Source organism: Mytilus galloprovincialis, chromosome 6 (assembly GCF_965363235.1).
Source record: "Mytilus galloprovincialis chromosome 6, xbMytGall1.hap1.1, whole genome shotgun sequence".
Lineage (NCBI taxonomy): Eukaryota > Metazoa > Mollusca > Bivalvia > Mytilida > Mytilidae > Mytilus > Mytilus galloprovincialis.
Genome location: NC_134843.1, coordinates 78,761,466 through 78,773,766, shown reverse-complemented (window position 1 = coordinate 78,773,766; position 12,301 = coordinate 78,761,466).

The following is a 12,301-nucleotide window of genomic DNA, read 5'->3' as shown; positions in this document are numbered from 1 at the left end:
TGTTACAGTTAATGATATGCTTTGTTTGCCAAATTACTGTTTACAAAAAGGCGCAACTTCAACCTATTTCAGCCAGAGTGTTTTGGTTAACCCTTATAGGAGTTTTCTCCCCTTATGTATTTGAAATCAGTATTTCTCCACAACCATACAAATGATTGACCTGGGGTCTTTTGATTTGAGATCACTGACCTATGACCTTGAAATTGATGTCAAGGTCAAAGGTCAATTTGACGTTCTAGATTTTGACCTTTGCTAAAAATGATTTTCTGTTCATAATAAAACAATTAAGTCTTCTGCATATACCTATTAATCTTATTTTTTTATATCAATTTGAAGAACCAAATTACATCAACAAGGAGTGACATTTTCTAACATCGTTTTTTAAATTTCATTCTTATTATCGAGGTGGAAAGACCTTAAATTGTTCTCTGAAGAATTGGTTTTTAATTTTTTTTTTCCGCCTAATTTTTTTCTTGCAGTGTAAAAATGTTTCAAAAGATGTCGCTTAGTTTTTTTGGTATATGATATCATACAGTCTATACGCTTTTGAAACTCACCTTGTTTAACCGAACATTTTTCTTTGTAAGAGTTATCTCATCTCCCCAAACACTGTTTTTATTGTTATCAGATCTCCCCCGCAACAGTAAAAGAAACCGACAAATTTATTTTTCCAAATTGCTCGTTATATCCTCAGGATCTTAGGTTTTATTTTGACTGAAGCTTTACGAAGACCCATATGAGAGTAATTTCCCCTTATGTATTGAAATAAGTGAAATAAATTTGTTACTGGAAAACCATAAGTGATAGAGGCCTAGGGTCTTTTGATTTGAGGTCCTTGGTAAAAAAAATGAAAATGAGGTCAAGGTCAAAGGTCAAGGTCATGTTCAAATTTTTCATTTTGGCTTGTTATCTCTTATTTTCAGAAATCAAAGAAGATATCGACAAAATATTTTCAGACAATTGTTAGTTGCGACATGTCGTAACACGTAAATTTTACTTAAAAGGGTACGTAACATTTTATGTGAGTTTTCCTCCCTTTTATATCTAATAATAGTTGATGACCTTGAAATTGATCTCAAGGTCATAGGTAAATTTAACGTTCTAGATTTTGACCTTTGCTTTTTTCCTCTTATATATACATGATAAAGCCATGGGACTTTTGGCAAAAGGTTGCAAGCAATGTGACCTTGAAAAAGCCAACCGGAAGTGACCTTTTGTAAACCGGAAGTATCCATTTTTTGTACTAATTTAATGTAAAAGTATATAGAACCATCTATTTTTGGAATCAGTGTCAAATGAACTATCAAAACATAAAGGAAGTAACATCTTTTAAACCGGAAGTAAAGAATGATCTCCCTTATTTATATCTTTTTGTATAGAAACCATGTATTTTTGGAATCCGCGTTCAATAAGCTGTCATTTGACGCTAAAATTGACATTTTAAACCGAATTTTAATATTTTCATATAAAAAAGATCCTTACTGGTGGAAAGACCATCAATAGTTCTCTGAACAATTGGGTTTTAATTTTATTTATTATTATTACTTTTACTGTTAAGTCTGTTTTTTGTTATATCTATTTTACGTGACTGTTTTTATGTATCCCGTCATACTTTAAACGACAAAATTATTTCATGTCTACCTGTACGAATTTCAAACGCGCAATTTTACACCAGTACTTAAAACCCTCCATCCTTTATGGGTGCATTTTACATAGATTTAGATGATAACCACAGGCGGATTTAGGGGGGGAGGGGGGGCAGGGGGCCCGCCCCCCCCCTTTTTGGGAAAAAATTTGGTTGCTTATATAGGGAATCACTGAAGCGTGACTGTAGCGGGCCCCCTCTTAGGTCAGTCAGTGGGCCCCCACTTATGAAAATTTCTGGATCCGCCACTGATAACACAATGTTGACTGCCGTACCCCTATTTTTTTTTACCTTTTTACCTATTGTGTCTGTTTGTTTTGTTCACGCATCGGTGACAATATAATGGAATTTGATGCGACTGTCATACAAGTGAGAGGTTTAGTTAGCTATTAAACCTGGTTCAATCCACCATTTTCTACATTTGAAAATGCCTGTACCAAGTCAGGAATATGACAGTTCTTGTCCATTCGTTTTTGATGCGTTTTGTTATTTGATTTTGCCATGTGATTATAGACTTTCCGAATTGATTTTTCTCTGAGTTCAGTATTTTTGTGATTTTACTTTTTTCAATTATACTAGTAAGAAATCAAGATACGTTTAGTAGGTTATACTTTATATGCAAATAAGCTGGAAAGGTACATTTACTCAAGGCGACATATAGTAAAACAAGAGATAGAACATGGTTATTAAGAAAGCATAGTTAGGCGACATATAGTAACACAAGAGATAGAACATAGTTCTAAAAAAAAGCATAGTTAGGCGACATATAGTAACACAAGAGATAGAACATGTTATCGAGAAAACATAGTTAGGCGACATATAGTAACACAAGAGATAGAACATGGTTATTGAGAAAGCATAGTTAGGCGACATATAGTAATACAAGAGATAGAACATGGTTATTGAGAAAGCATAGTTAGACGACATATAGTAACACAAGAGATAGAACATGGTTATTGAGAAAGCATAGTTAGGCGACATATAGTAACACAAAAGATAGAACATGGTTCTAAAAAAAGCATAGTTAGGCGACATATAGTAACACAAGAGATAGAACATTGTTATTGAGAAAGCATAGTTAAGCGACATATAGTAATAAAAGAGATAGAACATGGTTATTGAGAAAGCATAGTTAGACAACATATAGTGATACAAGAGATAGAACATGGTTATTGAGAAAGCATAGTTAGGCAACATATAGTAACACAAGAGATAGAACATGGTTATTGAGAAAGCATAGTTAGGCGACATATAGTAACACAAGATTTAAAACATGGTTATTGAGAAAGCATAGTTAGGCGACATATAGTAACACAAGAGATAGAACATGGTTATTAAGAAAGCATAGTTAGGCGACATATAGTAACACAAGAGATAGAACATGGTTATTAAGAAAGCATAGTTAGGCGACATATAGTAACACAAGAGATAGAACATGGTTATTGAGAAAGCATAGTTAGGCGACATATAGTAACACAAGAGATAGAACATGGTTATTGAGAAAGCAAAGTTAGGCGACATATAGTAATACAAGAGATAGAACATGGTTATTGAGAAAGGATAGTTAGGCGACATATAGTAATACAAGAGATAGAACATGATAGAACATGGTTATTGAGAAAGCAAAGTTAGGCGACATATAGTAATACAAGAGATAGAACATGGTTATTGAGAAAGGATAGTTAGGCGACATATAGTAATACAAGAGATAGAACATGGTTATCGAGAAAGCATAGTTAGGCGACATATAGTAACTCAGGAGATAGAACATGGTTATTGAGAAAGCATAGTTAGGCGACATATAATGATACAAGAGATAGAACATGGTTATTGAGAAAGCATAGTTAGGCGACATATAGTAACACAAGAGATAGAACATGGTTATTGAGAAAGCATAGTGAGGCGACATATAGTTACACAACAGATAGAACATGGATATAAAAAAAGCATAGTTAGGCGACATATAGTAACACAAGAGATAGAACATTGTTATTGAGAAAGCATAGTTAAGCGACATATAGTAATACAAGAGATAGAACATGGTTATTGAGAAAGCATAGTTAGGCGACATATAGTAACACAAGAGATAGAACATGGTTATTGAGAAAGCATAGTGAGGCGACATATAGTTACACAACAGATAGAACATGGATATAAAAAAAGCATAGTTAGGCGACATATAGTAACACAAGAGATAGAACATTGTTATTGAGAAAGCATAGTTAAGCGACATATAGTAATACAAGAGATAGAACATGGTTATTGAGAAAGCATAGTTAGGCGACATATAGTGATACAAGAGATAGAACATGGTTATTGAGAAAGCATAGTTAGACGACATATAGTAACGCAAGAGATAGAACATGGTTATTGAGAAAGCATAGTTAGGCGACATATAGTAACACAAAAGATAGAACATGGTTCTAAAAAAAGCATAGTTAGGCGACATATAGTAACACAAGAGATAGAACATTGTTATTGAGAAAGCATAGTTAAGCGACATATAGTAATAAAAGAGATAGAACATGGTTATTGAGAAAGAATAGTTAGACAACATATAGTAATAAAAGAGATAGAACATGGTTATTGAGAAAGCATAGTTAGACAACATATAGTGATACAAGAGATAGAACATGGTTATTGAGAAAGCATAGTTAGGCAACATATAGTAACACAAGATTTAAAACATGGTTATTGAGAAAGCATAGTTAGGCGACATATAGTAACACAAGAGATAGAACATGGTTATTAAGAAAGCATAGTTAGGCGACATATAGTAACACAAGAGATAGAACATGGTTATTAAGAAAGCATATAGTAACACAAGAGATAGAACATGGTTATTAAGAAAGCATAGTTAGGCGACATATAGTAACACAAGAGATAGAACATGGTTATTAAGAAAGCATAGTTAGGCGACATATAGTAACACAAGAGATATAACATGGTAATAAACAAAAGCATAGTTAGGCGACATATAGTAACACAAGAGATAGAACATGGTTATTGAGAAAGCAAAGTTAGGCGACATATAGTAATACAAGAGATAGAACATGGTTATTGAGAAAGGATAGTTAGGCGACATATAGTAATACAAGAGATAGAACATGGTTATCGAGAAAGCATAGTTAGGCGACATATAGTAACTCAGGAGATAGAACATGGTTATTGAGAAAGCATAGTTAGGCGACATATAATGATACAAGAGATAGAACATGGTTATTGAGAAAGCATAGTTAGGCGACATATAGTAACACAAGAGATAGAACATGGTTATTGAGAAAGCATAGTGAGGCGACATATAGTTACACAACAGATAGAACATGGATATAAAAAAAGCATAGTTAGGCGACATATAGTAACACAAGAGATAGAACATTGTTATTGAGAAAGCATAGTTAAGCGACATATAGTAATACAAGAGATAGAACATGGTTATTGAGAAAGCATAGTTAGGCGACATATAGTAACACAAGAGATAGAACATGGTTATTGAGAAAGCATAGTGAGGCGACATATAGTTACACAACAGATAGAACATGGATATAAAAAAAGCATAGTTAGGCGACATATAGTAACACAAGAGATAGAACATTGTTATTGAGAAAGCATAGTTAAGCGACATATAGTAATACAAGAGATAGAACATGGTTATTGAGAAAGCATAGTTAGGCAACATATAGTGATACAAGAGATAGAACATGGTTATTGAGAAAGCATAGTTAGGCGACATATAGTAACACAAGAGATAGAACATGGTTATTGAGAAAGCATAGTTAGGCGACATATAGTAACACAAGATTTTAAACATGGTTATTGAGAAAGCATAGTTAGGCGACATATAGTAACACAAGAGATAAAACATGGTTATTAAGAAAGCATAGTTAGGCGACATATAGTAACACAAGAGATAGAACATGGTAATAAACAAAAGCATAGTTAGGCGACATATAGTAACACAAGAGATAGAACATGGTTATTAAGAAAGCATAGTTAGGCGACATATAGTAACACAAGAGATAGAACATGGTTATTGAGAAAGCATAGTTAGGCGACATATACTAACACAAGAGATAGAACATGGTTATTGAGAAAGCATAGTTAGGCGACATATAGTAACACAAGAGATAGAACATGGTTATTGAGAAAGCATAGTGAGGCGACATATAGTAACACAACAGATAGAACATGGTTATAAAAAAGCATAGTTAGGCGACATATAGTAACACAAGAGATAGAACATGGTTATTGAGAAAGCAAAGTTAGGCGACATATAGTAATACAAGAGATAGAACATGGTTATTGAGAAAGGATAGTTAGGCGACATATAGTAATACAAGAGATAGAACATGGTTATCGAGAAAGCATAGTTAGGCGACATATAGTAACTCAGGAGATAGAACATGGTTATTGAGAAAGCATAGTTAGGCGACATATAATGATACAAGAGATAGAACATGGTTATTGAGAAAGCATAGTTAGGCGACATATAGTAACACAAGAGATAGAACATGGTTATTGAGAAAGCATAGTGAGGCGACATATAGTTACCCAACAGATAGAACATGGATATAAAAAAAGCATAGTTAGGCGACATATAGTAACACAAGAGATAGAACATTGTTATTGAGAAAGCATAGTTAAACGACATATAGTAATACAAGAGATAGAACATGGTTATTGAGAAAGCATAGTTAGGCGACATATAGTAACACAAGAGATAGAACATGGTTATTGAGAAAGCATAGTGAGGCGACATATAGTTACACAACAGATAGAACATGGATATAAAAAAAGCATAGTTAGGCGACATATAGTAACACAAGAGATAGAACATTGTTATTGAGAAAGCATAGTTAAGCGACATATAGTAATACAAGAGATAGAACATGGTTATTGAGAAAGCATAGTTAGGCAACATATAGTGATACAAGAGATAGAACATGGTTATTGAGAAAGCATAGTTAGGCGACATATAGTAACACAAGAGATACAACATGGTTATTGAGAAAGCATAGTTAGGCGACATATAGTAACACAAGATTTTAAACATGGTTATTGAGAAAGCATAGTTAGGCGACATATAGTAACACAAGAGATAAAACATGGTTATTAAGAAAGCATAGTTAGGCGACATTTAGTAACACAAGAGATAGAACATGGTAATAAACAAAAGCATAGTTAGGCGACATATAGTAACACAAGAGATAGAACATGGTTATTAAGAAAGCATAGTTAGGCGACATATAGTAACACAAGAGATAGAACATGGTTATTGAGAAAGCATAGTTAGGCGACATATACTAACACAAGAGATAGAACATGGTTATTGAGAAAGCATAGTTAGGCGACATATAGTAATACAAGAGATAGAACATGGTTATTGAGAAAGCATAGTTAGGCGACATATAGTAATACAAGAGATAGAACATGGTTATCGAGAAAGCATAGTTAGGCGACATATAGTAACACAGGAGATAGAACATGGTTATTGAGAAAGCATAGTTAGGCGACATATAGTGACACAAGAGATAGAACATGGTTATTGAGAAAGCATAGTTAGGCGACACATAGTAACACAAGAGATAGAACATGGTTATTGAGAAAGCATAGTTAGGCGACATATAGTGACACAAGAGATAGAACATGGTTATTGAGAAAGCATAGTTAGGCGACACATAGTAAAACAAGAGATAGAACATGGTTATTGAGAAAGCATAGTAAGACGACATATAGTAACACAAAAGATAGAACATGGTTCTAAAAAAGCATAGTTAGGCGACATATAGTAACACAAGAGATAGAACATTGTTATTGAGAAAGCATAGTTAAGCGACATATAGTAATACAAGAGATAGAACATGGTTATTGAGAAAGCATAGTTAGACAACATATAGTGATACAAGAGATAGAACATGGTTATTGAGAAAGCATAGTTAGGCGACATATAGTAACACAAGAGATAGAACATGGTTATTGAGAAAGCATAGTTAGGCGACATATAGTAACACAAGATTTAAAACATGGTTATTGAGAAAGCATAGTTAGGCGACATATAGTAACACAAGAGATAGAACATGGTTATTAAGAAAGCATAGTTAGGCGACATATAGTAACACAAGAGATATAACATGGTAATAAACAAAAGCATAGTTAGGCGACATATAGTAACACAAGAGATAGAACATAGTTATTAAGAAAGCATAGTTAGGCGACATATAGTAACACAAGAGATAGAACATGGTTATTGAGAAAGCATAATTAGGCGACATATAGTAACACAAGAGATAGAACATGGTTATTGAGAAAGCAAAGTTAGGCGACATATAGTAATACAAGAGATAGAACATGGTTATTGAGAAAGGATAGTTAGGCGACATATAGTAATACAAGAGATAGAACATGGTTATCGAGAAAGCATAGTTAGGCGACATATAGTAACTCAGGAGATAGAACATGGTTATTGAGAAAGCATAGTTAGGCGACATATAGTGACACAAGAGATAGAACATGGTTATTGAGAAAGCATAGTTAGGCGACATATAATGATACAAGAGATAGAACATGGTTATTGAGAAAGCATAGTTAGGCGACATATAGTAACACAAGAGATAGAACATGGTTATTGAGAAAGCATAGTGAGGCGACATATAGTAACACAACAGATAGAACATGGTTATAAAAAAAGCATAGTTAGGCGACATATAGTAACACAAGAGATAGAACATTGTTATTGAGAAAGCATAGTTAAGCGACATATAGTAATACAAGAGATAGAACATGGTTATTGAGAAAGCATAGTTAGGCAACATATAGTGATACAAGAGATAGAACATGGTTATTGAGAAAGCATAGTTAGGCGACATATAGTAACACAAGAGATAGAACATGGTTATTGAGAAAGCATAGTTAGGCGACATATAGTAACACAAGATTTAAAACATGGTTATTAAGAAAGCATAGTTAGGCGACGTATAGTAACACAGGAGATAGAACATGGTAATAAACAAAAGCATAGTTAGGCGACATATAGTAACACAAGAGATAGAACATGGTTATTAAGAAAGCATAGTTAGGCGACATATTGTAACACAAGAGATAGAACATGGTTATTGAGAAAGCATAGTTAGGCGACATATAGTAACACAAGAGATAGAACATGGTTATTGAGAAAGCATAGTTAGGCGACATATAGTAATACAAGAGATAGAACATGGTTATTGAGAAAGCATAGTTAGGCGACATATAGTAATACAAGAGATAGAACATGGTTATCGAGAAAGCATAGTTAGGCGACATATAGTAACACAGGAGATAGAACATGGTTATTGAGAAAGCATAGTTAGGCGACATATAGTGACACAAGAGATAGAACATGGTTATTGAGAAAGCATAGTTAGGCGACACATAGTAACACAAGAGATAGAACATGGTTATTCAGAAAGCATAGTTAGGCGACATATAGTGACACAAGAGATAGAACATGGTTGTTGAGAAAGCATAGTTAGGCGACACATAGTAAAACAAGAGATAGAACTTGGTTATTGAGAAAGCATAGTTAGGCGACATATAGTGATACAAGAGATAGAACATGGTTATTGAGAAAGCATAGTTAGGCGACATATAGTAACACAAGAGATAGAACATGGATATTGAGAAAGCATAGTTAGGCGACATATAGTGATACAAGAGATAGAACATGGTTATTGGGAAAGCATAGTTAGGCGACATATAGTAAAACAAGAGATAGAACATGGTTATTGAGAAAGCATAGTTGTCTCTTCTTCATTTACGTCAATTATTCCATGTCTACATTTTGACTTTTAAAATAGACTACTTTAAGTGCATTTAATTATATTTCTATTTATTTAAAGCAAAGAATGTTCAAATATTCTTAAACTATAAAAAGTGAGTCGATTTTTAAGTGTTTAATAAGATTAAATTCGTCCTGCATACCTTTCTGAGCTGAGTCTGTATCCTTTCGGGGAAGGAGAATCAGAAAACTCCGAAACAGTGGTGACTGCTTCGCTTAACTATCATCACGTGAAAGCCAACGTAGCGTAGTAAAGAGGAAGTTACTGCTGTTTCTGAGCTCGAAGAAGAATCCGTCAAATTTAGTGTAGTTACAATACACGTTTCTTCTTATTTCCCCTCTTACGTTATTTATGTGTTTTATTGTGTCGAAATAATGACCAGCCTTCAGAGCCCATACCGGGTTGTATTACGCTTATCCAAAATTAAATCAACAGACCGTCCAGTAGTGTATCACAACTTTCGATATTAATGACCACTGAATAATCCACAATTTGCTAATTGGTAAAATAACCCATATGATATATCATGTATGTATATATGATATGTAACAAATTTGAATTTATGTTGAACGGAAACCAGTTAGATATTGTTTCATAACATATGTATCTTGGTTTATTATTAAATGAGTTTTTGGATTATAATTACATGGCGAAAATTGTAGCAATATCAGCAAGCAGATCTTTAGGCTTACTTCTCGTTAAATGCAGAACAAAAGGTGGTTTTGAGTATTCTATTTTACACTTTTCAACACTCTTGTTTTTGAATATGGTGCTGCAATATGAGGAGTAAAGGACGATTCAAATAATAATTATTATGTAATAAAAGACTGAAAAATCGGAATTTCAGAGTTTACACAAAGTTTTAAGAATTTGAGATGGAACATTTTTGTAATATTGATATAATTATTGATAAACATGTTATACAAAATATTGAGATGATTTGTTTTAAAATGAATTTATAGAATAATAGTATAATGCTTTAATTTAAACGAGCGAAGCAAACTACGTTCGTACAGACTGTTTAAAAATTAATTTAGGGGGGAAAATCTTTAAAATCATACCTGGAAAAAATCTTGGTTTGCATTTTTCAAATTTTGAAGTGGTACTGCTCCTTTTAAAATTGAGACTGTGAGGTATGAAGGCTTCTAAGTTAAAAATAAGAGTTAGTTTTACCAACTCTTGTAATGAAAATCTTTTATTTGAAGGGGAAACAATGTATTAATGAATTGTCCTGTGTATTCAAGATTTTGTTTTTGTTATTAGTTTTATCAAGCATCTCTAATGTTAATTGTATGCATTTGTCTGATGACGATACATTTTATGTAATTTTATTCACAGATGTGTTTTAATAGTGCCAACCTCTGCAATTACATTCCATTGAAAAGAAGAAGTGTAGATAATGTATATACATTTTAGATAGTCTCTCATAACTCCTTTCAGTGTGGCTCTTGAGTGTTTTATGACATTATATTATTAACTATTTGTATGCTATATAAAATGAACAGGTGAGACGTTTTGCAAGCACCTAGAGCACAATTAACTGCATATAAATGTAAAATCAAATTTTAAATTAACTTGTTCTTTTTAATATAAATCAGACTGAATGTTTCCGAGAAAAAAGTAAAAAATGAATAGAATGTGCATAAATATCGTAAACAATAATGGAATAATTTGAAATTAGATTAACTTCATTTCCGTTTTAATGATCTACAATTAAAAGGGGGCCAACTATTTTTGTTTTGCTGTAAAAATTATATAATACCATTAATATAAATAAAACGTAAAAAATAAAATTCCGATGCATGCACAATGCAGGAACGACGTCCCGCTTCATTTTGCCTTTTTGCGCATTTATTCATACTAATCAAAACAAGTTTCTTATCAATAAAACGGAAATACTAGCAGCAAGTATGCATATAAAATGTAACGATAATTCGTTGGACATATAAAAGTTACATATATTTTTTTTTCAATTTTCATACTGCATTTTGACATATTCTCACAAAATCACTGTAAAAGGTCATTCACGTACTTGTATAAACCATAAATAAGAACATTAGTATATTAAGGTAAAGCAAATGTATCTGCTATTTAGTTTATTTTCATTTTCAGAGATAAGTACTTCTTACCGTTTTACGAATTCAATATTACTCACGTTTGATATAGTTACTAGTGTGCTTTAGTATTATAGGGCTGGTTTCTATATAACGCCTTTGTCTCTTTATTATAAAATAATATCGCTCTGTCAGCCGAGTTAGAATTTCAGATGATTGAAGATCAAGTTAATTAAACTCCGGGTTTTGTATTGTGACCGATGCATTTCGAAATTTTGCATTATTTGCATATGAATTGGGTTGGTTTTTTTTTTTTTGGTTTGAAATCCATCGGAAATATCCTCCTCTTACGTCAATAATTTTTAAAGGATTTGTATAGTCTTACTACGTGTATACAAATCGTTGGATTATTTGGCTTCAATATCTCGAATTTAACTTGCTTTGTATCATTTGCATAAAAGTGTATTTTATTTGAAACCCGTAGTTAGAAATTTTCATTCTTATACATAGACATAAATTCTACCCCTGGTTGTTAAAATGATGTTAATTTGTTTGATCAAAATAAGAAAATATCGGGTGACCATCAATCATCAAGATGTACGGTAATTTATCGGTATCGGTTTGTCTTATAGGGAAAACGGTACTATTTATTCTGCCATAGGCGACAATACTAACATTTTCTAAATTTACCAGTTTTTATAATAAAAACCTGGATAAAACAGCTATGTGTGGTGTTAGTACTTTATTACTGTATTCTAAAAATTGAAGCCAAATAGAATCATGACAAA